This window comes from Pleurodeles waltl, chromosome 8 (genome assembly GCF_031143425.1).
Source record: "Pleurodeles waltl isolate 20211129_DDA chromosome 8, aPleWal1.hap1.20221129, whole genome shotgun sequence".
Classification (NCBI taxonomy): domain Eukaryota; kingdom Metazoa; phylum Chordata; class Amphibia; order Caudata; family Salamandridae; genus Pleurodeles; species Pleurodeles waltl.
The window spans coordinates 1168383470-1168410801 of NC_090447.1; positions in this window are offsets into that span (position 1 = coordinate 1168383470).

The window sequence follows — 27332 nt, forward strand, 5'->3', positions numbered from 1 at the left end:
GCCATATTTAAAAAACAAAGCATCTGCAAAACTGTGTTGTTTCTTAAGGGTGGTGTGGGGCAAAAGCTGCACTGAATCCAGCTGTGTCATGCTAGAATGAATATATGCAATGTAAGAGTTGCCCCACAAATTCCAACCTTATCTCAGTGGTATTTATGAGTACACCACTGCATTACACATCATGGAGTAGCACAACACAATTCTAAAAATGCACCAGGATTGCTGTACATCAGCAAACCAGGTGTAGGAATGGACACAGTGGTCATAGTACAAATTCCCCACCACCACAGTACACTCTGGCAACCTCAACTACGCCATGGAGGTCATCACAATGCAGCTGGGAGTAGCTAGGAAATCACCACCTAGGTAACAAAGGAGGAAGGGGGGTGTTTTCTGGCAGCACATATTCCTCATTGACCTCAGGGAGGAGGAGGTCATACAGTTCTACGGACTGAAGAGGGAGTCCATTATGCAATTGCTGGAGAAGACTGGGCCAAGTCATCAGACAGCAAGAGCTATGACCAATGCAGTCCCAGCACACGTAAAATTGATGGCTGTGCTCCTCATGTTGGCATCAGGATATTTCCAAATCACAATGGCCAGATTGGCTGGCATTTCTCAGGGAGCATTTTCTGCCTTTTTCCCATCTGTTTTAAATGGCATCATAAAACTCACTATGTTCTATTCCCCAAAACTACCCAACAACAACTAAATACCACGCAAGGCTTCTACAAAATTGAGATGTGTGTATGTGTAATGGTGTTTCAAATCTGGATTATTAGTTAATGTTCTACTACAATAATGGTTGTTGAACTAATCATGTGTTCCTAAGTATATGTGTCACACATTGCAGTAAATCAGTAGGCTGATCAAACTATCAGAAATGGAAAAAAGATCTTCTAAATTCCATGTATGTCATGCACTGAAAGTGCAGCATCAATTCTTGTGAAAATGTCAACTCTAGATAGATATGTGATACCAAAAGTACAAGGTTCTTCTATTTTGCAGGCATTGTGGCATTCTAGGTCCAAACATACACGCTGATAATAAACCACATTGACAAACCTTAATAATGTGACAGATGAACAATTTAGTGCTGCAATTTGCCTACATTTCCTGCATCTCAAGGCCTCAATGTAAAACTAACACAGTAAAATAATAGGCTGTGAAAGATGTCATACACTAAGAAATAACCTAGATGAAATGCAACCAAGGTAATTTATCAAAGTTACTCATGATCCAAATCTAAACCCTCTCATGCTAAATGAATGTTGTTAGAATCAAGGCATATAGGTACAGAATCACCTACAAGGCAAACATCACTTGCATACATGTGAATACAGAAAGTGTTCTGTACAGGTCTGTAGTATAAAATTACTTATATTTACATCATAATGTCTCAAATGAAAAAGGCCTACATTACTATACATATGTGTCAATCTAACTTCAGCAAGACAGCTTGCTATGCAAAATGATGTAGGAATAAATCAAATTCAAATATTGATGTCGCATGTTGAAAATTGGTTACATTTACTAACCAAATAACCATTCTAAATTAACTAAACAAATCATAGGCTGTGCAAATGTCATGTAGGCAAGCAAGAACAACATAGGTGATAAAAGGACAAATGTATGTGTCAGTATCAAACATGTTGCCACTGTCACAGCCTATATAGGGCTAAAGGTATGTAAAATAATCTGATCATAAGTTTGATACTTTGCATACATATTGAGTGCAATTCTCATATAGCTGATAAAATCATTCTAAAGTACTTATCATAGTAATCTTCTGCCTAAAAATGAAAGGTAGCATATTGATTTGTTGTATGCTTCACATCATGGACAATATGTGCAATGACATATGTATAAGTTGAGCACACATGTATACAGCAATGATCAACAGTACCTAAGACATAGCTGTTAAAAGGTAAACAAAATATGTATGAATTTGCCTGCATCCATAAAGCATAGGGCCTGATTACGACTTTGCCGGAGAGGATTACTCTGTCCCAAATGTGACGGATATCCCGCCCACTGTATTACGAGTTCCATAGGATATAATGAACTCATAATTCGGCGGGCGGGATATCCGTCACATTTGGGATGGAGTAATCTCCTCTGGCAAAGTCGTAACCAGGCCCATATTCAGTAATGTCTGAGTAGCAATTTACCAAATCATTGATTGTGACCGAGGATATGGTTTGCAGCCATGGCTCGTGACCCCATTCCAAAATCCACACATGGAAGGCCAAATAAATGTCAGCTCTGCTCTGACCAAAACAAGGAATATAGCTGAGCAAATGTTTATGGTCCTAAAGCCCCATTTCTGCTGCCTGAACAAGTCAGAGGGCAGACAAATGTACTCACCTCCTGTGGTCTGCAAGATCATCTTAGTGTGTGCGATACTGTATAACATCTGTCCAAAAACCAATGTGCCATAGGACTATGGGGCTGAAATCCCACATTAACTGGAAGAGGTTGATTAAAATGACGCAGATATAGAGCACACAATGGCATGTTGGCAGAGACAAGACCAACTAGTGGCTAATTTTGTTGCAGATTTAAATAAAAATGATGATAATAAAGACAGAAAATATGTCAAGTTATCATGCAATAAATATTCATTTTGAACTCACCCATTGCGTTGCATTTGTGTGAATGTCAAGGAACATATATAGTCACTCACATCTTCTCAACTAGATGTAGGCCTCAAAATGTATGAATCTTGATTTCTGAGCTGTTGATAAACATGGAGGCGTATGTCCAACTAAGAACAAATCAACGCAGCAAGACAATGTGATGCAGGGCACTGCATGAAAGGGAGAACGCAGGATTGCCCCACATTTAGCTATATATGGGGCATTCCTGTCCTCCCTCTCTTAAGCAGTGGAGTACAACACAACAAGCTGTCTTGCTGTGTTCTGCTGCATCAAAGTGTGTTAATTGAGGTGCTAAGTGTATGACGGATCACGAATCTTCCAATAAGCCAGTCCCTGCAGCAATCTTTTAATTGATGTGTCTTCACATATGGACTACCATGCAGAATAGCAGCACTTTGCTGGAACAAATGTTGCAGCAGATACCATCACAGATAATGGGAGACACCTGTCATGGCCAAAGACCTAGTCTCAGGTGTCGATGTCAAAATTACATTTGCAAATAATGCATTCATGCATGTAACATCTTTCCTGGACTGAGTGATGTAAAGTCTACATTTGCCCACACTTGATACAATATACATTTACCATGCTTTGTAGATCAATGCAAGGAGGGTAAAAGACCTGTAACTAAACTGCTGACGTAGCAATGTGTGACATTTTTCTGAAAGGTAAGACAAGGGAGTTGTTTGCCAGACATCATATCACTTCAGGAATACAAACATGTTTTTTGTGAAGCATCTATGTCATAATCAAAGCACAAATGGCTGTGGGCATACACAATTATATGAAATATGGTAACTGAATTGTTGGCTGGCTAACTAATGGCGCTATATTTATATGGGGGTACAAGGAATATGCATATGTTCCGTGGCATAGACCTTTGTCATGGATTGCAGTCTTGTTGGACCAGGAGTGGAACCCAGAGAGTTATCTACAAGCGTGTGGGTAGCAGCATACCTTGTAGTGATCAGTAGTAGTGAACATGGCCAACATACCGTGGGTCACTGAAATGAGGTCTACTGGCTCACTCACCTCTTCTAAAGTTCTGCTGCTGTGTGTTCAAATTACACCTGCCCAACATCAGGTGTATCTGAATGTGAGTGTGAGACAAAATCATGTGCTGAATGCATGTGCCCTTGTAAGCCATCCACAACACCAAGGGTGAAATGTGGAACAGTGTGCACTTGGTTAATATGGGTGTGCAAGTAGTGTGTGTACTGGGCACTGTGCTGGCCACTATGCCATGACTGTACAGTGAGTGGAGAAATGTGTGCACTGCTACATAACATGGAGGACCTTGGGTTCCTTTTTCGGGTACGTTTATGGCTGGCTGTGGAAAACATGAGGAGTAGAGGAATTCTACCAGACCAAGTTTGATAGTCTAGCAACACTGGGTGGGACATACATTGTGGAATGGGAGAGCCATCCTGCCTCTATGCCTCCCAAAGAGTTTGATAAATCAGTGCTAGATCACAGGGAAGGAGCCTGGACACATCTCAGGAAGATATATATTGGGCTGAATGAGGAATCTAAAAGAGTAGGGGAGAGAGCCCAGGACCAACCTTTTAATGCACATATGACTGTGGCTGACATTCAGGTGTTTACTCTTGTAACTATGAATTTTGTTGTGGGTGCAATCAGCTTTGGAGTTCTGCCTTGCTGTGCTGCCCTGCTGGCTTGTCAATAAGAACTGGACCTGCATCCCTTGAGCCCAGACACTCCAAGGGCAAGCTGGGAGGTCTCCTAATATGAAGTCTCAGGGACATAAAAGACTTCCAACCACCTTGCTTTTGCAACTGTACTCTTCCATGTCAGGTGGTGCCACTCCAGTCCTGGACCCTTGAAAGTAGACCTAAGGTGTTTGTTCCAGCAGAAGCCATTCACCTATCAAATTAGTGCATTGCCTCTGTTGCACGGGTTGGAGTTAGTGCATCCACTTTGTTGCGTGGGTCAGAACTGATGCTTCCCCGCCATTGCGTGGCCCTTAAATTTGCTGCATAAGTGCAGCTGCACAGTGCATCATGCAATGTATTGTATATTTGTGCAGCAATGTGTTGGAAAAATCAACACAAATTTAGAGAACGTGCCTGTTACACCTAGGAAATTATGCAATGGGTGTGGCTGGCTGCATACCAGGAAGTGTAAATGTTACTTTCACTTTCTATTAGTGTCTGTTGTCTGGTGTTGGTGGTTTTTTGAGTGCTTAAAGAGTTTGGAGGAGTTATTTGACTGTTTGTGGAGTAGTCTGTGTCTGGCCTGTCCCTGTCAAATATATTTTGTGTTGCACTATTGCCTTAATGTTTTTTGTTTTTTATCTGTGTAAAAGTATTTGTATTGTTCTGTGTTTGTGCAATTTGGGGTAATAGTAAATGAGGTATAGTTTAGGGTTGAGGGGGTTATTTTTTGGTTTAGTGGGATAAGTTTAGGTAGGACATTAGCCATTTTGGCATTGTTGGGAAAGGAAAGAACTTCAGTGCTAGAGAGGTTGGCTGTCTCATCTGGCTAGTGAAGCACCTCCTTGTGCTGATGGTGGCTGTCGGGTGAAGGGTCAGCCAAGGGTCCCGCGCAAAAGATTGAAAGGATCAATGTTAGCAGGTTCATTGGTACCTGAACAAGGTGGCCTAGGAGGAGTGCACCATCTCCCAACTCAAGCATCCTTGTGCGGATGTCATAAACCAGAAATCAGATGTTGTGGACCTGGAGATTGAAGGTGCCATAGGTATGTATAAATGTACCAGGTAATTTAGATAACTTTGTTAAGGTACATATCAATATCAAAACTGAATTGCAATTTGCAGATGCCTTGTGATACACAAGGCAAAACAGAGTAACTCCAGGTGGCAGATGTAGCAAACCGTCACACAAAGTAGCACACCTGGCTTAACAGCAGTGCTGAATTAGAGGGGGCTCCCACTCGTGATGCCAAGTTATGCTAAGGAGCCCTATGTCCAAATGAGAGTTACCATTTAGCAATATCCAGCAGTGATGAATGTTTGAGCTTGTAAATGTATTACGATTATTCCTTTATTAATGTTTTCTCTCACTTATGTGATGCAAACACTGTGGAAAATGTGACTATATGTTCAATGCAGATCATTATTCACACTACACAAGTCATTAGGTATGTATGTGTGGCAAGGCTAGTATGTATGTTCCAAGGAACACATCTAACAGATCTTCACTCAGCGCAGCACAGCAAGTCACCTTACTGCATGAAAGTGAAAGGGAGGGAATGTGTTGTATTTAAAATTTTCTGGTGCATTCCTGTCCCTTCCTATCACTGGCACACTTTTGGCTTCCTAGTGCCAACACTTGCACCTTTGCGTCATGATGCAAGCAGCCTGTGAAGAAACTGGCCAACAGTTCTTACATCATCACATGCAAAGGGCCTTATTTTGATGTATGATGTAAGACAATTTAGACCATTTACCTCCTGTCAGATCATCCCTGCTATGTGACTAGCTACATTCCATGGTCTGAAATTGTAAATATATATGCGTAGGGGTGTCTACGTGTGCCATGAAACTGGAATATCATAGTGTTTAGTGAAGATTTGGAAGTTTGTGCAGTTGCTCTGTATTTATTGCAATATTTCCATTTTTGTTTTGCATATGAACTTTAACCATTCACTCTAGCTGAAGTTCAAAGCTTCATAGATACTGATTCACAAAGTAAATGGCATGACTACATGCTTGTAGCTCTGTGATTTATGTGTGCGATCCATGGTATTTGTAGCAGTGTGATGTGTATGGGGAGGTATACATCACCTGCCAACAAATCACTCAGAGTCATTAAGCAAACACAACATCAGACCTAAGTAGAATTGTTTGACAGTGGCCACATTACAGTGATGCCCTGGAGCTGTGTAAATGTAGGACTACTCATGCATCGATCTAAGCATTGCTTCATCACAATAGCTCTCTGCCTGTCCAATGCACATTGTGAGGGTACTTTGCACTGTGGTCTAGCAGTTGTACTGTGGATGGCAGCCTGCATATCTCAGTAATTTATGTATCAATGAGCACAGATTGGCAACAGCATTGTTGTACAAACCTATTCTGCTCCAGCAGGCCTCACAGCATGCATACATAACCATTGGCCTATGTCTGGCCAGCAGGAAAAATGCTCTTGAAGTAACATATATTGGCATATGAATGCCAGCTTTATGGGCAGTATATGATCTAGGTGGCATTTATGTCAAGCTGTCATGTAGTGCAATGTGGCAAGCCACTTTGTTGCACTTCGTGAAAGGGAAAAGGCATGAATGCACATTGTTTCCATGATGTAGCGCATCCTTTCTTTCTGGTGGCACACTTTTGCCTGTTTAGCACCTTCGCATGCACCCTTGCATCATAGTGGAAGGGGACCATTCTTTGTGTGCCAAAGAGTTCCTGGGCAGGTAAAGACAGCTGCCTACATACACACATTCCTGAGAGTCTTTTTGCTATGTATTTGAGTGCTGTAGAATGCAGCATAGGGAGAATGAGGTAACAGAAATGTGAAATCTGATTTTTTTCTCCAGGTTTAGGTTCACCTGTAGACGCATTATAACACATTTCTAGGAATAGCATTGATGCTAAATCTGTGAAGCTGGTCAAAACCAGGGTGTTTATGCAGTGAGACACCTACCTTTGATCTATTGAATTGCACCCTGTTGCAGAGTAAAGCAAGTCACCAATGTGCGCTTCCTTGCTTTACTCAAGATGACTTAATACATGCAGAGAAACTGCAGCTGTTATTGCTTACCTTTACACATATCACTTACGTTTTGCCTTGACCTTGGCCCCCTTGCATGGCGCAAGACCAACAGCAGAAGTGTACATATCCGGCCCATGGCTATTATTTACCATTGAAACATATGAATAAGTGTGTAACACTGGTAGGAGTGAGATGCATGGTTCTATATTGTACCTGAATAGATGTGTTGTACACCTACATTGAACTTATTTTGGAATATTTGGATATATTGTAATTGGAGAAGTCATTATAATGTAGGCATATTGGACATTTCAATATACCAAGATTAGTTAAAGGAATGGAGAGGCGCTTATGATTGCACTAGAATGTCAGTTATATTGTGTGATATGTGATGTGCATATTGTACTTGTCTTATTAAGAGGTACAATTTTCTCCCTAGGTTGCATGACAGCTGAAACAGCAGGAAGCTTTGCCTTGAGACAGGCACGGTATGCCCACATCAAGAATACAGAACATGCCTTCCGTAACATGGACTGCACTTATTACAAGGTCAAGTCTGCTGGGATTTGGATATGACCTTCATTAACACACAGGCACCAACTACCATGTCTGCTACAGGTTCAAATCGTGGTACTCAGTAGCTAGGCACATCCCCACCCACCCCTGGACCCTCTGGAACACAGAAGCAGCAAGGCACTGTTCAATACCAAGTTGGACATTCTTCAAGGGACAAATGTAATGTGTTGCTAGTCAGGAGGATGAGAAGAATGGATAAGAGAATTGCCAACTTGGAGAAGGAGCAGAAGCGGTAGGGTGACCTTCTGCAGAAGTATCATGAGGCACTGGAGCAGATAGCCGCACAGATTTAACTTCTTCAATGGACATCCCCTTTCCTTTTTTTTATGCATTTTATGTAGAAAGTTTTTAATGATCATAGTTATAGAAATTGTGATTTGTGTAAGATTAGGATTAGTTTAGGTTAGTTTTAGATAAATTAGAATTTTCTTATGCAGTAGTTTAATAGTAAGGTTTACAAATGGAAGGTTTTTAAGTGGATGGGGGGATAATGTTTTGTGTTAAAAAACAAATACAAATGCCCCAAAAATATGTTTGTTTAGGCTTCTATGTGCAGTTAGTATACGTTTAGGATGCAGTTGATGTTTGTATTGTACTGACCTATGTGTATTAAGGGTGGTGGGCAGGTAGATGTTTACAATGTCAAGTGTCAATAGTGGTTAAAATAGGGTAAGTTTTAGATTAGGTAGTATAGACTAGTTTTAATGATAATGTAGGTCAGTTAGAGGTATTTAATGTTTTTACATTTTAGGTTTTGTATTTAAATAAATTCATCATTGCTGTTTAGTTCGATATTATTTATTGGTCATTATTTGGTACTATTGTGTTAGTTGAGTACATGATGTTCAACTTGTGATGAGTACATTGGAGGAATATGTTGCACTGTCACAGTCTTATGGACAACGGTAGAACTTCCTCACCTTAGAATTACATGTGAATCCATAATTTGATCACTGAAAGTGGGGCTCAGTAATTGATTTTACACACAGCACGATGCAGGTAGTCTCCTTAATGTAGTCATAGTGCCCTTTCTAAAAGGGACAGAGCAGGAAAGGGCAGGATTTGTCATTTTACTATAGATTGCTGCCTCCTGCCTGCACTGAAATGGGGTCTCTAGTTGGCAATGGTTTGCACCCTGCCCAAGTAGGGACCCTCACTGTAGTCAGGGTAAGTGGGTCACACAGTTAAGAAAAACCCTGCTCACCCGTTTGGTAGCTTGGCTCAGGCTTACCTCAGAGGCAATGTGTAAAGTAGTTGTACACACACACACACAGTAACACAATGGAAACACCACAAAAGTACTCCAGACCAGTTTAGAAAAATAGCAAATTTGTATCTGAGTAAAACATGACCAAAACAATAAAAATCCAACATACACAAGTCAAAATATCTATTTTTAAAAGTGTAAGCAAGTCTTAATTCCTAGGAATGTACCAATAGATGAATCTCCTTAGCACAAAGTGCCTAGAAATTGTCACAAAAAAAGACGATGCTGGACACAGGAAGCTGAGGCGCCAGGAAAGCAAAGCAGTGCATTGGTTCCCTACTGTCCAGGGGAGGTGATGTGTCGATTCTTTCCTCGCAGGTGAGACAATGTGTTAGTTCCTTACTGGCAGAGGAGGTGATGCATCAATTCTTTCCTTGTAGGGAAGGAGAAGCATCAATTTCCAGACACGTGTCTCAGTTCCTTACTGCTGTGTGGGGGTCGATGAAAAATTGGCGCCCAGGAAATTGAGACGAGCATTGTTGATGGGACTGCGGTGAAAACAGGCACTGCATCGATTCTGCAGCTGTGAGACAGGTGCTGTGTTGATTCTTCAGCCTTGAGGCAGGCGTTGCGTCATTTTTTTCAGGCGTAAGACAAGCGCTGCATTGATTCTTCCTGCGCGGCATGTTGATGAGTGGATTTTCTCCTTCAGATCCTCAGCTTGCTCTTCCAAGGGCCCAGGGAATGGAGTTGGCACCACTTGGCATGTTAGGACTTTCAGCAGAAGAGCCCAGGCACTCACAGCTGAAGTCTTTGATGCCCCAGAGACTTCTTAACAGGAGGTAAGCTCAGTCTAAGCCCTTGGAGAACCATTGGAAGCAGGATGCAGAAAGCCACGTCCAGTCCTTTCACTCCCAGAACAGAAGCAAAAAGCAGCAGGCCAACACAGAAAAGCAACAGGCAGAGTGGCAGTCCCTCCTACGACATCCAGCTCTTCGTCCTGACAGAATTTCCTCAGTCCAGAAAGATTCTAATTATGTGGTGTCAGAGGTCTAGTAATTATACACATTTCTGTCTTTGAAGTAGGCAAACTTCAAAGAAAAATTAGTGTAGTGCACAAGATCATTCCTTTCCCTGCCCTGGCCCCAGACACTCTAGGGGGTGGAGTCTGCTTTGTGTGACAACAGGCATAGCTCTATTCAGGTGCAAGTTTTAGCTCTTCCCACCACTCTAGCTCAGGAAGAACCATCAGCCTAGTGATGGGCCATTAGAATATGCAGAGCACACCTCAGCTCCCTTTGTGTTACTGTCTAGAGTGAAAAGCACATGCCCAACTGTCATCCTGACCCAGACTTGTGTTCAGCAGATAGGCAGAGGCACAGGACGGTTAAGATGAAAATGCCCACTTCCCAAACTGGGGTGGCATGGTGGGCAAAAACAATGATGGATTAAACCCAGATCCTTGTGACTGGGGTGAATGTTTGCATTGTTCAGCATTCCGTCCAACATCTGTTCTTTTTGTTTTTGTTGCCCTAAATGGGAAGGGTATGTCCGGACGTGGGTCCTGTGCTCACTGCACCACTGGATTCAAGCTAGCCTGGCTGATGAACGGTGATACCCTGAAACTGATCCCAGGATGCTTGTTTCCAGTCCAGGGAGGATTTGGCTTGAAGTTTCAGGCTGACTGTTCCCATGGGGAACAGGGTCAGGATTGATTTGCATATGGCTGGGTCCAAACTGGTGTGGCATGGTGGGCAAAAAGATGATGGATTAAACCCAGATCCTTGTGAATGGGGGTGAATGTTTGCATTGTTCATCATTCCGTCCATCATCTGTCCTTTTTGCTTTCACTTTCTGAAAGTGGCATTTTCAAACTCACAGTTCAAAAACCAACTTCATCAAAAGATGTATTTTTTAATTGTGAGTTCAGAGACCCCAAACTCCACATCTCAATCTGCTCCCAATGGGAAACTACACTTAAATGTTGTTTCAAGATAATTCCCATGTTACCCTGTGGGAGAGATATTCCTTGCAATAGTGGAAAATGAATTTGGTAGTATTTCACTATCAGGACATGTAAAACACACCAGTACATATCCTACCTTTTAAATACAGTCCTTGCAATAGTGAAAAAATAGTCCTTGCAATAGTGAAAAATTAGTTTAGCAGTGTTTCACTATCAGGACATGTAAAACACGCCAGTACATAGCCTACCTTTTAAATACACTGCACCGTGCCTGTGAGGCTGCCTTGGGCCTACTTTAAGGGTGCCTTACATGTAGTAAAAGGTAAGGTTTGGGCCTGGCAAGTGGGTGCCCTTGCCAGGTCGAAGTGGCAGTTTAAAACTGAGGACACAGACACTGCAGTGGCAGGCCTGAAACATGTTCCACCATGGCCATCATCCCTCGCATATGCAAAACAGCTGCCCAAGGACAATCCAGCACCTACATCGCAGCAAAGAGCTGGAACAACCTCCCCCTGCACCTCAGATGAAGCCAGTTGCTCACCATCTTCAGGAAGAACCTCAAGATGTGGCTCTTTGTATGAGCCCCCCCAGCACCTGGAGACCCTCACGGGTGAGTAGCCGCGATTTACAAAAACTGATTGATTGATTGATTGATTGTTTACAGGACTACTCATGTGGGTGGCACAATCAGTGCTGCAGGCCCACCAGTAGCAATTGATTTACAGGCCCTAGGCACACATAGTACACTTTACTAAGGACTTACTAGCAAATCAAATATGCCAATCACGCATAACCCAATCACCAATACTATATAGCCGGGGAGCACTTGCACGTTAGCACTGGTCAGCAGTGGTAAAGTGCCCAGACTCCTAATGCCAGCAAAAACGAAATAGAGCACAGAGTCAAAAACAGGAGGTCAGAGGCAAAACGTTTTGGGGATAACCCTGCAAAAAAGGGCTATTTCCAACATACTGGTACACACACACTGCTGCCCAACACTAACACATACACCACTGCACCATTGTTCAAGGGGCTCTGTGATGTTTGCTGGTTTCTACTTGTGCAGGAAGTCACACCTGCCTGGAGAACGTCCATCATCATTGGCATGCACTACTTGCTAAGTATGGCATATCATGCATCTCACTTAGGAAAACGAATAACAGGGATTATTGTACACATATCCCTGATTTTCCTCTCCCCATGGGAGGTGTATCATTGTCCCAGGTTCCCTGTCTTCTACTTACGCGTGTAGTGTGTGGATGCATTCACACTCAACACATAAGACCTCTCTGGGGCAGTGAAATATAAGTTGGCTATTTTTTGCCAGGGTTGCATTCCTCAAAATTCATCAGGTATTGGGTTGCCCTTGTGCATCCTTGTGTGGCACAAGTACAATGCAAATCCATAAGGAACATGGGCATGAGTATCTGGCTAATAGTGGTGCAACCATCCAAATGTATGTATCTTGTAATATTTTGTGTGAGCAGTGAGGTATTCACTTTGGGTAATGATGTTGTCATACTTACTTTGCAACAAATTGTGAATGAGTAGAACAGTGTTTTGGCCTCACACATCCCATTTATAGGTGGTAAATATTTGTGTACTGTAGCAAAAAGTCTCACTGTGTGTTCATCAAGAAAATACAACTCTGACATTGCTGTGGGAAACTTCACATTGCTCATCATACCATTGCAATAGATGTAATTGTACAAAGACAGCATATGCAATTCACTTTAGCTAACTCTTCTTCAGCTGCAGAAAGTGGTTTTGTATTTTAGAGTTGTATTTTATTATGTAGACCTTTAAGAAAAAAACATACAAAACATTTTTCCCAAAAAAATGTTTTAATTCCAGACATTCAAGTCCTCACATTACAACATGTGAGTGGTTGATTTGTTGTTAGAATCAACATGTACCCTATATTATAAAGTTTTATGCATAAAATCTGATGTATTGGTTTTAAATGTGAGTTCACATTTACATGTGAGAAGGAGCAATTTGCCATTGGCAAGTGTAGGATTTTATTTTGGACCACAAGTGGACAAGATAAACTACTGCACAAACAAAAGGTACTGTACTGGTACAGAGAAGGTGGCACGATGTTCTACACAAGACAGTTAGAAAAACTGGCCAAGGGACACTCACAAATGTTTATCTGAAAGTTTTTCATAGGATACTGGGGAAATGTAGACCTCTTTCCTCTAATGCATGTTCTGCCTCCCCTGGAATTGATGGTGTTTGAATAAGAGGCAGCAGAGTGTTGTTACTACCCTCAGGAACACACATATCAAAGGCAGAAGATGTAATTCACCTGTTCCTACCAACATTTGTGAGTGTGAGGTAGGCAGCATGGTAGTCCCTGGCAAGGGCCTGCTGGTTAGTCAACTATGTTGCTATTTAGGGCACTGGTTAATGCAATGAAAAAGTCAAATCTGTGCTCCAGGGACTACATGATATTATATATGGCTCCCAGCTGCCTGACAACTTCACTGGCGTCAGATGTCAGATGTAGAAGGCTGATGATGTTTTTCCTTCTGCATCATGACACCAGCAAAGTTAGCTTGGAACTCATTAGTCCCATGGATCCAAGTGTAGGTGCTTGTGATGGACTTTGTCAACCCTTTATTAGGGCTAAAACACCTACAGACACCTTCAAGAGTGCCCCCTAAGGTCTCCATTACCAACTAGACCTCATCAGCCATTCATTGTTGGACTGCTACAACTCGCCTTCGAAAGCTTTGGGATCCTCAGAGTCCTCAGCTGTGACAGTAAAGTTTGATGGTCAATGTCCAGTGTGTGTCAGTTCATCTGGAGACAACAACATCATCTTCCCTTGCCAGTACTAGAGAAGAAGTATCAAAAGTGTCCAGGAGCTGTTGGAAAGTGTCTTCATCCATGGGGGTCAGGATGGTATCATCAACAGGTTGGGCTTCACGGACAGGCTGATCTCTAGGTTGTGCTCTTTGGACCTCTTGAACAAAATAGAAATATGTTACGAAGAATCTACAGTTGAATGTGACATAAGTGATCATGGTAACTTCAGACTATTTTTTATCACTTTCAAATACACAGGGATATGTGGAACATTTGTTTCTACAAGTGAATAAGGCCACGTTGCACTATTGTTGCTTTTCATATGGCAATACCTGTACACAACCTCAGTATTAACTAGGGGGCCTATTTGTTAAAGAAATAGAAATATGTTACGAGGAATATATGGTTGAATATAACAAAAGCTATCACTGTAACATTCTAATGGTATTTTTTATCATTTTCCAGTACACAGCGCTATGTGCAATATATGTTTCTACAAGTGAATAAGGCCATGTTGCACTATTGTTACTTTTTACATGGCAATACATGTACATTGTTCACACAACCTCAGTATTAACTAGGGAGCACATTTATATAAGTACACACAAGGTAATGCAGCTAGGCAGCTTGCTGGCCTGCCCTGCCTGAAAGAGTGAGTGCCAGAATAGGTCATATTCCACATGTTACCTGCATCTGCAGAGACCATTGCGCCATGTTGCAAGGGTTCCTGCATCTGCTCTAGCCATCAGTTGGCGCCCCAGCACTAGCCATGAGATTTTGTATTTCATTCTCTCACACAACCCTGCACTCTGCCTTTCACACAACGTAACAAGCTGCCTTGCTGTATTATCTTGCATGCTATTTGTGCATTATTGTGCCCTAGGGGCCATGTTTTACAAACATCCACAAAACAGTACATGGGAAGCAACCTTGCTGCACTGCATGAAAGATGAAGGAAAGGGAAAGGGCATGTATGAACCTTAAATTAAAGTTGTCAATGGAATAATGTTGTTTCCTAGAACACATACAGTTATCTCCAGACTCCACAACAATAGAAACTGAGAGCCATCTCTGAAGTGGAAAGCTTCTTTCACACTTGGAAGTATACAACAGCTCAAACTCACTCCATTCCCTCAGAACCCAAGGAGCTCATCTGCAGTCTCCCCCATATCTCAACACTCAGCCCTACTATATTGAACTAGTACATGACTCCTCTGGCAATCACCGCTCAGACCCAGAATCTCTATCTCATCTTTTATACTGATGACACCCAACTTACACATTAACTCAACAGTTGTTACATTATGCCATTTAGCAAAATGGCCAACTATGTTAGATTAGTTACTCATACTCAACCTGACAAGATGATGATATTCTGCAACATTAACTCACCTTGGTTGCCCGCATGACTAAGCCCGAGCTCCTCATCCTGCAACTACCCCAGAAACCTGTCCGTCATCCTGGACACCTACCTCACCTGAGTTTTAAAATTGCCACTATCACCTCTGCCTTCTCTCACATATTTTACATGATCATACATTTCTTCCTATGGCTCCCTCCTGACACCTGTAAGACCATCACCCAGGCACTCGTCACTTGTAGACTGTAGTACACCGATGCCTCTGCCACAGCATTCCTGAATACCTGCTACACAAGAGGCAAACTATCCAACACACCACTGGCAGACTATTACTCAGTCTATCTTGCAGCAAACGCGTCACACCTCACCACAGAAAAATGCAATGCCTCCCCATTCAGACACACTGCTGGTTCAAGATGCTCATCCAACATCTACAACAACAAAGAGAAAGATGCCAATACTGACCAAATTGCTGCAAACTGATTTATAAATGTGAGCGCATAACTAAATTAGTATTATCGCCAATTCACAAATTACTTACATAAATCTGAACAATGCATTTGTTTATATTCATTGATAATTGCCATCAGCAGAAAACACCCAAAAATGGGATGCTCATTTGTGACAACAGTTACTGATGAAAACACCACATTATACAATGAGAAAAATAAATACATAAAGGCGGTCATTCTGACCGCGGCGGTCGGCGGTCGGCGCCCGCCAAGCGGTTCCCGCCGAAAGACCGCTCCGGCCATTCCGGCTTTCCCGCTGGTCCGGCGGGCGACCGCCAGAAGACCGCCGGCCGGCCCAGCGGGAAAGCCCCTTCAACAATGAAGCCGGCTCCGAATGGAGCCGGCGGAGTTGCAGGGGTGCGACGGGTACAGTGGCACCCGTCGCGATTTTCACTGTCTGCAAAGCAGACAGTGCAAATCTTTGTGGGGCCCTGTTAGGGGGCCCCTGCACTGCCCATGCCAGTGGCATGGGCAGTACAGGGGCCCCCAGGGGCCCCACGGCACCCGTTCCCGCCATCCTGGTTCTGGCGGTGGACACCGCCAGAAACAGGCTGGCGGGAAGGGGGTCGGAATCCCCATGGCAGTGCTGCAAGCAGCGCCGCCATGGCGGATTCCCTGGGCCAGCGGGAAACCGGCGGGAAACCGCCAGTTCCCCTTTTCTGACCGCGGCTTTACCGCCGCGGTCAGAATCGCCCAGGAAGCACCGCCAGCCTGTTGGCGGTGCTTCCGCTGCCCTCCGCCCTGGCGGTCATGGACCGCCAGGGTCGGAATGACCCCCAAAATCTCCTAAACAAAAACTAAGCAATATTAATGAATCAAAAAGACTCCCAGTTCTGAAATTCAAAACTCAAAAAGGGGCGATATCATTACTCAATGCCCACTCAACTCCCATAAATGAAATTTAACCAGATGGTGCAGTCTGTTAATTTTGAACCTCCACAGCACCAAGCAGGGATGGCTAATATTTCAAAGTTCATCCAACTATCCCTGTGTGCTACAGGCACCTTTGTGATGAACTCCTAGGTTGTGAGATGCTGTTGTCGCGTTTTGAACCCAAATGTCCTTTAAGGGTTAAAGTAAGAATCAAGTTCTGAGGAAATCCACACTCGACTGATATACTTACAGTCCCCTGGCTGGTGATCACCGAAATTGTGACATCACTTAAACTCAAAAATCAAATCAACTGTAAGAAATAATAAGAAGCAACACTGATGGAGGCATAGACAGGCAAACGTACATGATTATCCAAAGTATTTTTTGCTATATGACACTTACTCGGTGTCAGTCAACATCTTCAAGGAATAATAGAACACCCAAACGTTACTTAAATTGGTATGAAAAAAGAGCCCTGTAGATCGTTTAAAAAAGAAATGTGAGCTTCCTATTAGAAAAAAAAATGATCTATTGAAAAAAGAATTGTAAAAGCTGCAGATAACCACAAAGGGCCTTCTATAGTTGAAACATCCTGACGGATATGTGGCTAAACAGAGGTGAAGCCCGGGTAGGGAACAGGCTCAAAGGCGAATCCATGAGTGAACCGCGCTGAATGTCTAGCGTGCAACGTTGTATCAGTGGGAAAAGCGTATCAATGCGTGTGCACTGGAAAAACGGAATAATTGAATACACGTGTTGCTCCATGTGTGGTGAAAAGAATTGTAGGACCTGCAGATAAATCGCGCAGGGCATGCTATAGTTGGACACAGTAACAGAAATGTGGCAAAGATAAAACCTGGTGAGGAGACAGGCTCAAAGGTCAGTTGAAAAGCGCTGGATGTCAGCTGTGCGACTTTGCATCAGTTAGACAAAACAAATCATAAACGTGTGTGCACTGAAGTAAAAGGCAAGATGCATCCCGCTTTGGAAAAACGTGGGCTCCTATTGAAAAACGGCCGAACTGAAACAGTTCAGAGCGGTCGCATCCAGCTACTCACCACAAGTAGCATTGAATGCGTCGTGTACGTGCTCACCTCAAAAAGCTGCTAGCAAGCCGTGAGTGATGAACAATGACTGAAAAGAAAGGGGTAATGGCAAAAAGTATGAACCGAACACAATTGAACTCATGTTGCTCAATATCACGCTGCCTCTAGTTGCGTCATGGCGGGAACCTTCAGGGAAATGAAGGCGCAAACCTGGCTCTAAACGGCTCGGGGTGATTTATACATGCTGGAAAACCGAAAGTGGAAAAAAAAACATACCTAAAAAAAACTGTTGGTGCCTTATGAATCGCCTAATGATTTATGAGATATGTAGTGAAAACAGCCACACCTACAAGGGACTACACTACCAGGTACACACCTAGCTCACACACCATCTACTCTTCCACCAAACAATCACGGACCTCCACTTTGCAATACTTACATTCACCCACACCCACCAACCAATATCCATGCAGGCAAGACAGGAGGTAGGGTTGTCTCTTAGGAAAAAACCTGAAAAATCCTCACCCGGCACAGCAGGATAGCTGCATCAAATATAGATTTGTGCCAGTAACTATACAGCTAGCTCTTCAAGTGATCCTACTTATGGAGCATGCACCTACTGAGCACCTGTACACTCTCTCAGGTGACAAGTTGACCCTCTACAAAGCCATATTACATTACATTACATTACACTGTTGCCTGCCTAGCCCCAATACAGACACCCTTGCATCATGGTGCAAGGGGGCCTGCATTGGCACTGGCATATCTGCCAAGTTTACAAGCTCCATGCATGATGTGCTGCTTCAGTCTGGGTTTTTTCCTTTGGATTCTGGAACTTGTAGTCCAGCTGGATAATGTCATACATTACACTATAAATGCCATTATTCAAAGGAAAAACCTGAACTGGGGCAGCACATCACTCATGGACCTAAGAATCTTGGCAGGCCTGGACTGGGCTGAATAAGTTGTCACTGGCCAATGAAATAAATGTTATGTGATGGATGAGTTAATATGTAAGGCATTCCTCCCGTTTCCCTTGCACACAGTGGCTTGTTGCGTTGCACTGCATGACAATTTAAACAATATGGTGCCTTGTTTTCACTCACTCGGTAGTTCTTGCTGGTCCTCAACTTTAGCACTGCCCTACCCTTCCACACCAACTACCAACTCTGTTAGAAGGAGTGATGCCACATGCTCCTCCAGTGGGTCCAACTACTCCTGGACATCAAGTCTTCCTCCGGTCCTCATGTTCCATTATGTTTCCTGGCCAGTTTATCTTTTGTCCTGCATTTATAATCACACCACCTCCTCTTACACTCCGGTGCTGTTCTTTTTGATTGTGCAGCACAGTTTATCTTGTCTACTGTTAAATGCCAAATGGCGTCCTTTTTTGGCGATGGCAATTTTGAGTGGAGGTGTTCCTTCTTTGTCACCTTACTAATTAGGTTTGGTTCTCCTTCTCACTGAAGTTGGTCTTCTTCTTCTTAGCATGAGATGCTGGAAGTTCTTCTGGATTTGAGTTGTTGCCCTCCTGGCTTCCTGAGATGCCTTCCATGCTTCTCTGTGTTGAGGAGTAGTGCTGTGTGAATTGCATGAATTTTTCCAAGGTTTCCACCTTACAACGCAATGCTGTGTGACCCAATGCTGATTTGCAACACATAAAGGTGCTTTACGACATGCAAATCAGTTCTGCTTCATGTAGGTAGTAGTTGCATTACAGCACTTTATTCCTTTTTTAACACCATGGAGTCGGAATTTCTGACGCATATTCAGTCCTTGCTCCATGGTGTGCCATCTCATAAATGCGGTACACAGCACAGGCATTTCTGATGAAACACTCCCGCAACACAGCGTTGCATCAGTAATGATAAATATGTCCATGACTGTCTAATCTCCACCCACAAAATCTGTTGGTGGCACTGTAGACTTACGACATTACACAGTTTGCCCATTAAAACAATGCTGTAGGCTCCTGCTCTCGGGTCTCTGAGACATGTTCTGTGACAGCAACCATCTGTAGCATGATAATCAAGATGGCTGGTCTCATTACTCTCCACGAGCATAGGTACACATTCAACCATGTGCAGGTACTGGAGCTTAGATGAAACCTCTTCTGCCATGCTCTCGCTCTCCCTCCACCCTCCCCTCAGTCTGCCCGTCCAAAACAACAGATCACTAGCTCAGTTCACACACGGGCATCTACTCCATGTGGTGTCCAGGTTGGGACTGATGTTGGACGGTAGGAATGCCATCAGGTGGTGAATAGTTGGTAAACCTGCTGCTAGTTTGTTGCTGTCAAGTACATGCTACTCTTGAATTGGGCCAGATTGCAGTTTTGCACTCATGCTGGAATTAAGCACTACAATGCAGCACTGTTTTGTGATACTGTGCTGCCTTTGATTACAATCACTAGTCTGAAGTTTGAACTAACTATTCTCTTTTCCTCACCCTACTTTGCCATTACTTTCCCAACTCTCTGGGTTCTCTTCTAATTAAAGTTTGGCTTGATGTTTTCTATATGCATATTCTCTTCCCAGTACGCAGTTATTTTTATAATGTACAGCTCTCTAATACCATTCAGTAGGAAGCGCTGTAGAAAATCACTGTAAATAAATTATTACATTGCCTGATGCATGCCTGATGGAGCATACATTAGGCATGTTGCTTTCACTGCTGTCCAAAATTTCACAAGTTAAAACATACACACTCCACTGTGGGTTAGGGTGCCACAGGAACTTTAAGGGTCAAATCTCTGCCTTACTCCCACACCGGGATATCTCTGCCTGCTTTCTGTTTTCCGCTTCATTTCTCAATGTTTTAATCACAATTGTTTCTGCTCACACACCAATGTAATGTGTATCTCCCTTTTCTAGGCTTTCTTCAATACATGTGGTATTTTTTGGCAATATTAACAAGTAGTAGTAGGGCGTTCATGGTAGGTAAGCATCATGGCTTATTACGCAATGATGCTTACCTACCATGTGATAAATGTACTTTTTGCTAATTTCTAATTTTTATATGAACATTTAATTTGCCAATGTGACGTTTGCGTTACAGGTATTTGTTACTGGTCCTCTGTTTTTTAGTTTAGTCTTTTTATGGAGAGAAATAGATGTATATATAATAACAGGCATAGCAATACTGTTACCAATATATTATACAATAAAGAAGAGAAAGTTTGCTAATTACAATATATACCAGACTCAATGAATGGTAATTAAAAGAAAAACTTTTTTTAAAGAGTCAATACAGAGGAAAGGAAAAGGTCCTCTGTTTTGTCTTTATGTGAAGGCGAGTTTAGGCTTTGGGAGTGGGTGTTACTTTTATATACATTTAAACTCCTGACGAGTCGGATTAGGTATCCTTTGCGTTTGGCCTTTTATTGGGTTGTGCGCAAAAGAGTTTGTGCTAAGAGGGGGTTCTCTATTTAATATATGCTACGGGTTCCTTTGATGAAGGTTTGCTTATTGTTATAATTTTTTTTTACAAAACCTTGTCTTAAATGAAGTTATAAAATAAGACATTTTCTTTGAAAGAGACAAGGCACTATCATGTACAAAGATACTTATGAAAAAGTACACGCGCCTCCTGAACTTGGTGGGTTAATGTGAATGCGATTGATCTGTCTGAGGAAGACTGTGCCAGGCGTATGCAATCACTGCAAAATGAATTGAGATCACTTTCAGAAAGAATGGTTATGATTAAGGTCAGGCATAGGTGTTATTACCCATTGTAGAAATGTGCAAGCTGCTATGGTAACTTGAGCAATGAATCATGGGAGGTTGGCACGAAACTAAGCTAAATTCATCCACATAGTGCTGAGAAATCTCGAACTGTACAGTCAGTTAGAATTTAACAGTAGTCTGATATTAGAGGATCTGGAATAAAATACTCCATACGCTTAAAACAATTACAATGTTCAGATAGTTGCACTTATTCGGTTTTTCTATATTCCTTTAAAACAAAGGAATGAGAAAATTCCTCTGGGTTCTATAAAATAATTTGTAAGAAAACATTTCATTTTGAATTTAATGCCTGATTTCAGTCCTGGTTGAAGCGGAAACATGATGATTATAAAGTAATGAGAGGTAGCTCTAGAGAAGCAATAAAGCCCCTTTTTTGCTCTGCTTTTGCACCGCAACTGTCACCAGACAATTGTATGAGGGTCACTAGAGAGGGGCTTTGGCTGTGCCCTCGTTAGGAGCCAGGGTTTAGGCAGACATTGTGTGCTTCCAGAACAAGGTGCTTGCCCTTCACACAGCTTTGATCATTTTGTTTAGTTGTCCAGCTGCCTGAACTTGAACTTTCAGGTGCACACTCATAACACTGTAATGCTACTAAAGTGGTGTAGATAACTAGACAACTTATGGTGCACAGCTGTCGGCAGACAATTATTTGAACATCCCCACATGTTGGGAGCCAGGAAAACATGTTTTCATTTGGCAGACGTTTTGTACTTTCAATAAAAAAGTATCTGCTGTCCATGCAGCAGTGATTGTTTTGTTTATTAACTAGCTGCATACGCTTGAACTTTCAGGGGCACATACATGACATTAGAATGCTATGAAGTTGTCTTAGAAAAGTTCATACATTATTTTGCTTGTCGCTGGCAGCATCACAAATGTGAGGCGATCAGTCATTACCCTGCATGGATTTTTAGGTCTGGCTTGCCAGTACAACTGTCACCTATTCTTTTAACCTACACAAATATTATTCTGCAGCTCTTTGCTTTCACATTGACACATGTTCTATTGCCTTGCTATTTAGTTGTAATGTTTAACACTACCATAAACATTCCTTTAAAGCCAGACCTAGTGCCATTGCCAATGCTCCTCATATCTTCAGACCTTTCAATTGCAATCATCTCAATTGATTTTCTTTACAAGTCTGACTTGATCTCACATGGAGGTAGGTATTGCAGTATCATCTGCATCACCAAGAACGTTAGGACGATTTTTTGGGAAAGCATATGAACAGTGAAATGTTGATAGATGTTATCAAGGGTTTGCGGTAAATTGTGATTAAGACGAGTAATAACAGATAGCCATTTCTTGTACCTAATAGAATACTAGAAGTGTCCAAACAGCTTGATTAATAAATAATGCCACTTTCGATGCGGAAATAGGGTGCCCTAATCATATGAATCATCATATTAGAAAATGTATATAATTTTTAATAACCCAGAGAAACTTCCAGCTGATCAATTTGAAGTCTTTTTCTGCAACACAAAATCTAGCCCCTAGAGGAATTTTATGTTTGTGCATTGGTCTGTAATCAGGTTTGTGTGATTATTTTTGTATTTGAAACAATGTTGCTGGCTGAACAAATTTCTTGAGCTTGCAAAAAACCTCTTAGACTGTCATTAATGAGGGGTGCATACAAGATAAGGGATTGAATATCCTGATGAAGGCCCTTTGACCTTGAGGGGCAACTAGAGGACCGAAGCATGTCGATGTAAGCAGAGCGGGGAACAGGGAGATAATTACCAAGAGTTCACCCCATATATAACTGTTTTCAACCCTGCTAAGGGGGGCCCCAATTAAAGTACAGGTAGGAACCACCTTCGACAGTTTTAACATTGACTGCAATAGTGGATCACTTCAGAAGAGAAGGCACTAACACTTGCAAAAACCTACATTGTTCCACTTTGAGTGTTGGTTTGCATTGGAGTGTTGAACCATGCCCTATGATAAGGCATGCCAATATTCAGTTTAAACCCTTCGCTCGGGACCAGGAACAAAAAAGATAGGAATAACTTCCACATTGCCTCTTTCCTTTCTGGTATATGTGGATGTGAAGCTTATTGGGAGGATAAGGGAAGAGGGAGACCTCTCACTGCTCTTTGGTGGGAGGACCGTGCCTATGATATGCACCTAAGCCAGGCAGAACCCACCGCTCTAGTCAAAGCAAATTAACTACACACCAAAAATAACCCATGCTCGCCCTCAGGAACTGGTGCAGAGCAGTCAGGCTTATCACCAGAGGCAATGTGTAAAGCGTTTGCGCAACATTTACATCGCAGCACAATAATTAAATCACAAAAGAGACTTCACAGAGAATTATATAAGAATATATTCTTTCCATGATCTATATATATATATAAATATATATTGTTCAAAACAATACAGTCTTCAAAGCAAGGCACTCTGGCTGCTGGTGCCGGTGTAAGGGTTAAGACCACGACCCTCATTATATCATCACCAAGGAAAGAGACACCGCACTCCCGAAGAATTCACTGACAAGTTAATTTAATGATAGGCAGCAATGCTCAGGCAACATAAATCAGACTCCATGACGCGTTTCAACATCTCGTCTTTTTCAAATGGTTTTCAGTCTCTCTCCATGCTGTTGTAAGTTGCCTGCCTTTTCAAGGCACAGAGGCATTCTGGGATTTATACCTTCGTGTCCCACACCTGGGAGCCGAAACATTCTGTGAGCATTTTGAAATACAAAACAGGTGGCACGAATCACGTCAGTGCAGTGACAAATAAATAATTATGTAGATTGTATTGTTAATCCTCACGATGCCAGTAGGAATTGCTGCCTATCATTAAATCAACTTGTCAGTGAATTCTTCGGAGTGCAGTGTCTCTTTCCTTGGTGATGATATAAATATATATATATATACACACACACACACACATATATAAATATATATATATATATATATATATAAAAAACCTACTGGCTGGGTCGCCACTAGGTAGTTATAGTTAGGCCCTAATTTCTATAGAAAGAACAATTTTTGTTTTGCCTATAACTTTGGCGCCGTTTGACGAATCTTCACAAAATTTTCAAAATGTATACTTTGCTAAGTTCAACTTCTGTCTAGAAAGATTCGGGGTGATCTGTTACACGGGGACCCAAAAAAAAGGGGGGCCTCAAAAAACATTTTTTCCATTCATTTTTCCATAGGACCTTTAGACATGCCTATAGTCCAAACCACTGAACGAAATTACACCAAATTTGGCAAAAAGCTAGATTCTGTCCCGCAGATCATGCTTTTCATGATTTGGTGCAAATTCGTTCTGTAGTTTTAAAGAAATTTAAGTCCAAAAAATATAAATGTAAAGGAACACAGATTCAACTGTCCCCATGCTGATATGTGATTGGCTGCCAACACTTCAGCAAGGAAGTTTTGGCAGCCATCTTGGGACTTGGCTTCAGCTGAGTCCCAGAAAAAAAAGACAAAAAAAATGAAAAGGAGTCAGGGTGACTCTGCCAGGGCTAGTAAGCATTATTGTTACGATCACATCCGTGGTAAAATAAAAAATAAAAAACGGTCTCCTGCCCTTTGTTAACATAGAGCCCCCAGGTGGGCCAAGTCCCGGGGTCCCGTCCTACTGCCCCAGGTACAGCCATCTCCCTGGGGCTTCCAATTGATGTGTGGGGGGCTGTGTGCCCCCCAATGGCCTGGGGACCGACACTTCCCAAGGGCTGCGTCTTCAATATGCGGGGGTGTTGGCCCCCTGTCGCTGCCCCGGGGACCCCCATGAAATCCTTCAGCAAGCACAAAGCTGCAGTCAAAGCAGTTCCGTGCTTGCTGAAACATTGACACTGCGACGGTAGCCTGTAAGGGCATTTCAATATAAATAAAAAATTTATAAAAAAGTAAAATAAATAAATAAGAGATACCGGGGGAGCCCTTAAGGGTTCCCTCACTGTCCCAGAAAGCCCAGAAAGGGGTAAAAATGTTTTAAAAAAGAATAGCCCTCTAGCACAGTACCTTCACACTGAGCTTTGGGTTTTGGGTACAGCTGGACTCATTTACAATATTTTTTTGCTAAATTAAAAAATATATTTTAAAAAACAAACATTTATTATTTTAAATTGGATACAAATATCTCATTCTAAGTAATCAGACATCAAAACCTAAAACACTCTATCTCTCTCCCTCTCACTTTCTCTCTCTGTCTTTCTTTCAATCCATTCTCCCACTCACACCCCCACTCAGACACTCACGCACCCACTCACAGACCCACTCATACCCCATGCACCCAATCAGTGCCTATTCAGACCCTCACGCACCCACTCAGACTCACTCAGATAGTTACGCACCCACTCGCTCACCCACTCACTGACCGACTGACACCCTCATGCACCCACTCACAGACGCGCGCACATTGATGCACCCAATAAAACACTGGTATACGCACTCTCACAACCAGGCATACAATCTGACAGCCACTCTCACCCCCAGATACAACCTCTCACACTTATTGTCACACCCAGAGAGGCCGTGGACAACTCCAACCACGAATGGCCAAAGGGAAATGCACAGCATGGGCTGTGGTTAGGGAGGTTGGCTGCAGGGTTTTGTATTATTGTATTATTTTACATGTGGGTAACATATAGGCACTTTCCCCAGTACACAGTGGGCCTGATTACAACTTTGGAGGAGGTGTTAATCCGTCCCAAATGTGACGGATTTACCACCAGCCGTATTACGAGTTCCATAGGATATAATGGACTCATAATACGGCTGGTGGTAAATCCGTCACCTTTGGGACGGATTAACACCTTCCTCCAAAGTTGTAATCAGGCCCAGTATCTTTTAGGAACACTCTCCTATATTGCACGAAAAGCATGAGCACTGGAGCACCTGCACTCCTATTAGAAGGTATGTGGTAATTTCTGGGCTGTCATCAACACAAGACACAAATGATAGGAATACAGTGTTTGCCTTTCCAGCTATGCACATTATCAGATTTTACTTGTTAACCTGTAGACCACAAGGTAAAAACAATAACATCCCCTTGCATAATGTTTAAGGTAAGCAGGTATAGAACGTAGGCTGCACCAGCGTGCCTACTACACAAGATACGGTGTTTTGGTAGTAAACATCCAAAGGGCTCTCCTGACTGCGGCAGAGCAGGGGCCCCCTTTGAGGTCTCACCCCAGCAAACTACAGCTGTCCACTGCCCCCAAGGTACGGCCAGAGGGAGAAGGGGACAACTGCACTGTAGAAGATAGTGAGTCAAAAGCTTTCTGACAAGCCTCTGTCCAGATCGCCTAATTTGGGCTGCTTCATAGAAGCCAGCTCAGTTAAGGGGGACAACAATGATGCAATACGCCTTAACAAAGCTCCTATAATAACAAGTGAGACCCAGGACGGCTCTCACCTTAGTCTGTGTTTTGGGGGGTTTGCCAGGCCAAAATGTTAGCAATCTTAGCCAGGAGAGGCTGCACCTTGCCCTGCCTAACATGTAGCCCAGATACAGTGACTGAATTGAGTCCTTGGTAATCCACACAGAACCTAAGTTCTGGGGTGGTACCTGGTGGGGCAGCCTTGGGTACTAGCAACTGGCATTGGTGACTCTGCTGTTCTGAGGTCATAGTAGGGGAGAGATAAATGCCCTCTACTGACCCTTCATGCTCCCCTGTAGACAAGAGGTCAGGAAGAGGTTTACTCCACCAGTCCACTCCGTCATCTTTTACCAAGAGCATGGTGACTTAAGACCTATAAAAGTGGGGTTTGAGGGTGTTTAAGTGGGGCACCCCTAAGGAGTATTAGGGGTCTTGAGAACTAACAGGTAGGTGGCATCCCCCTTCTGCTCTTTCACCTAAGGGCCTGCCTAACAATCTTGGAAAACTCTGGGCTCTACAGGGTCCATAAACCT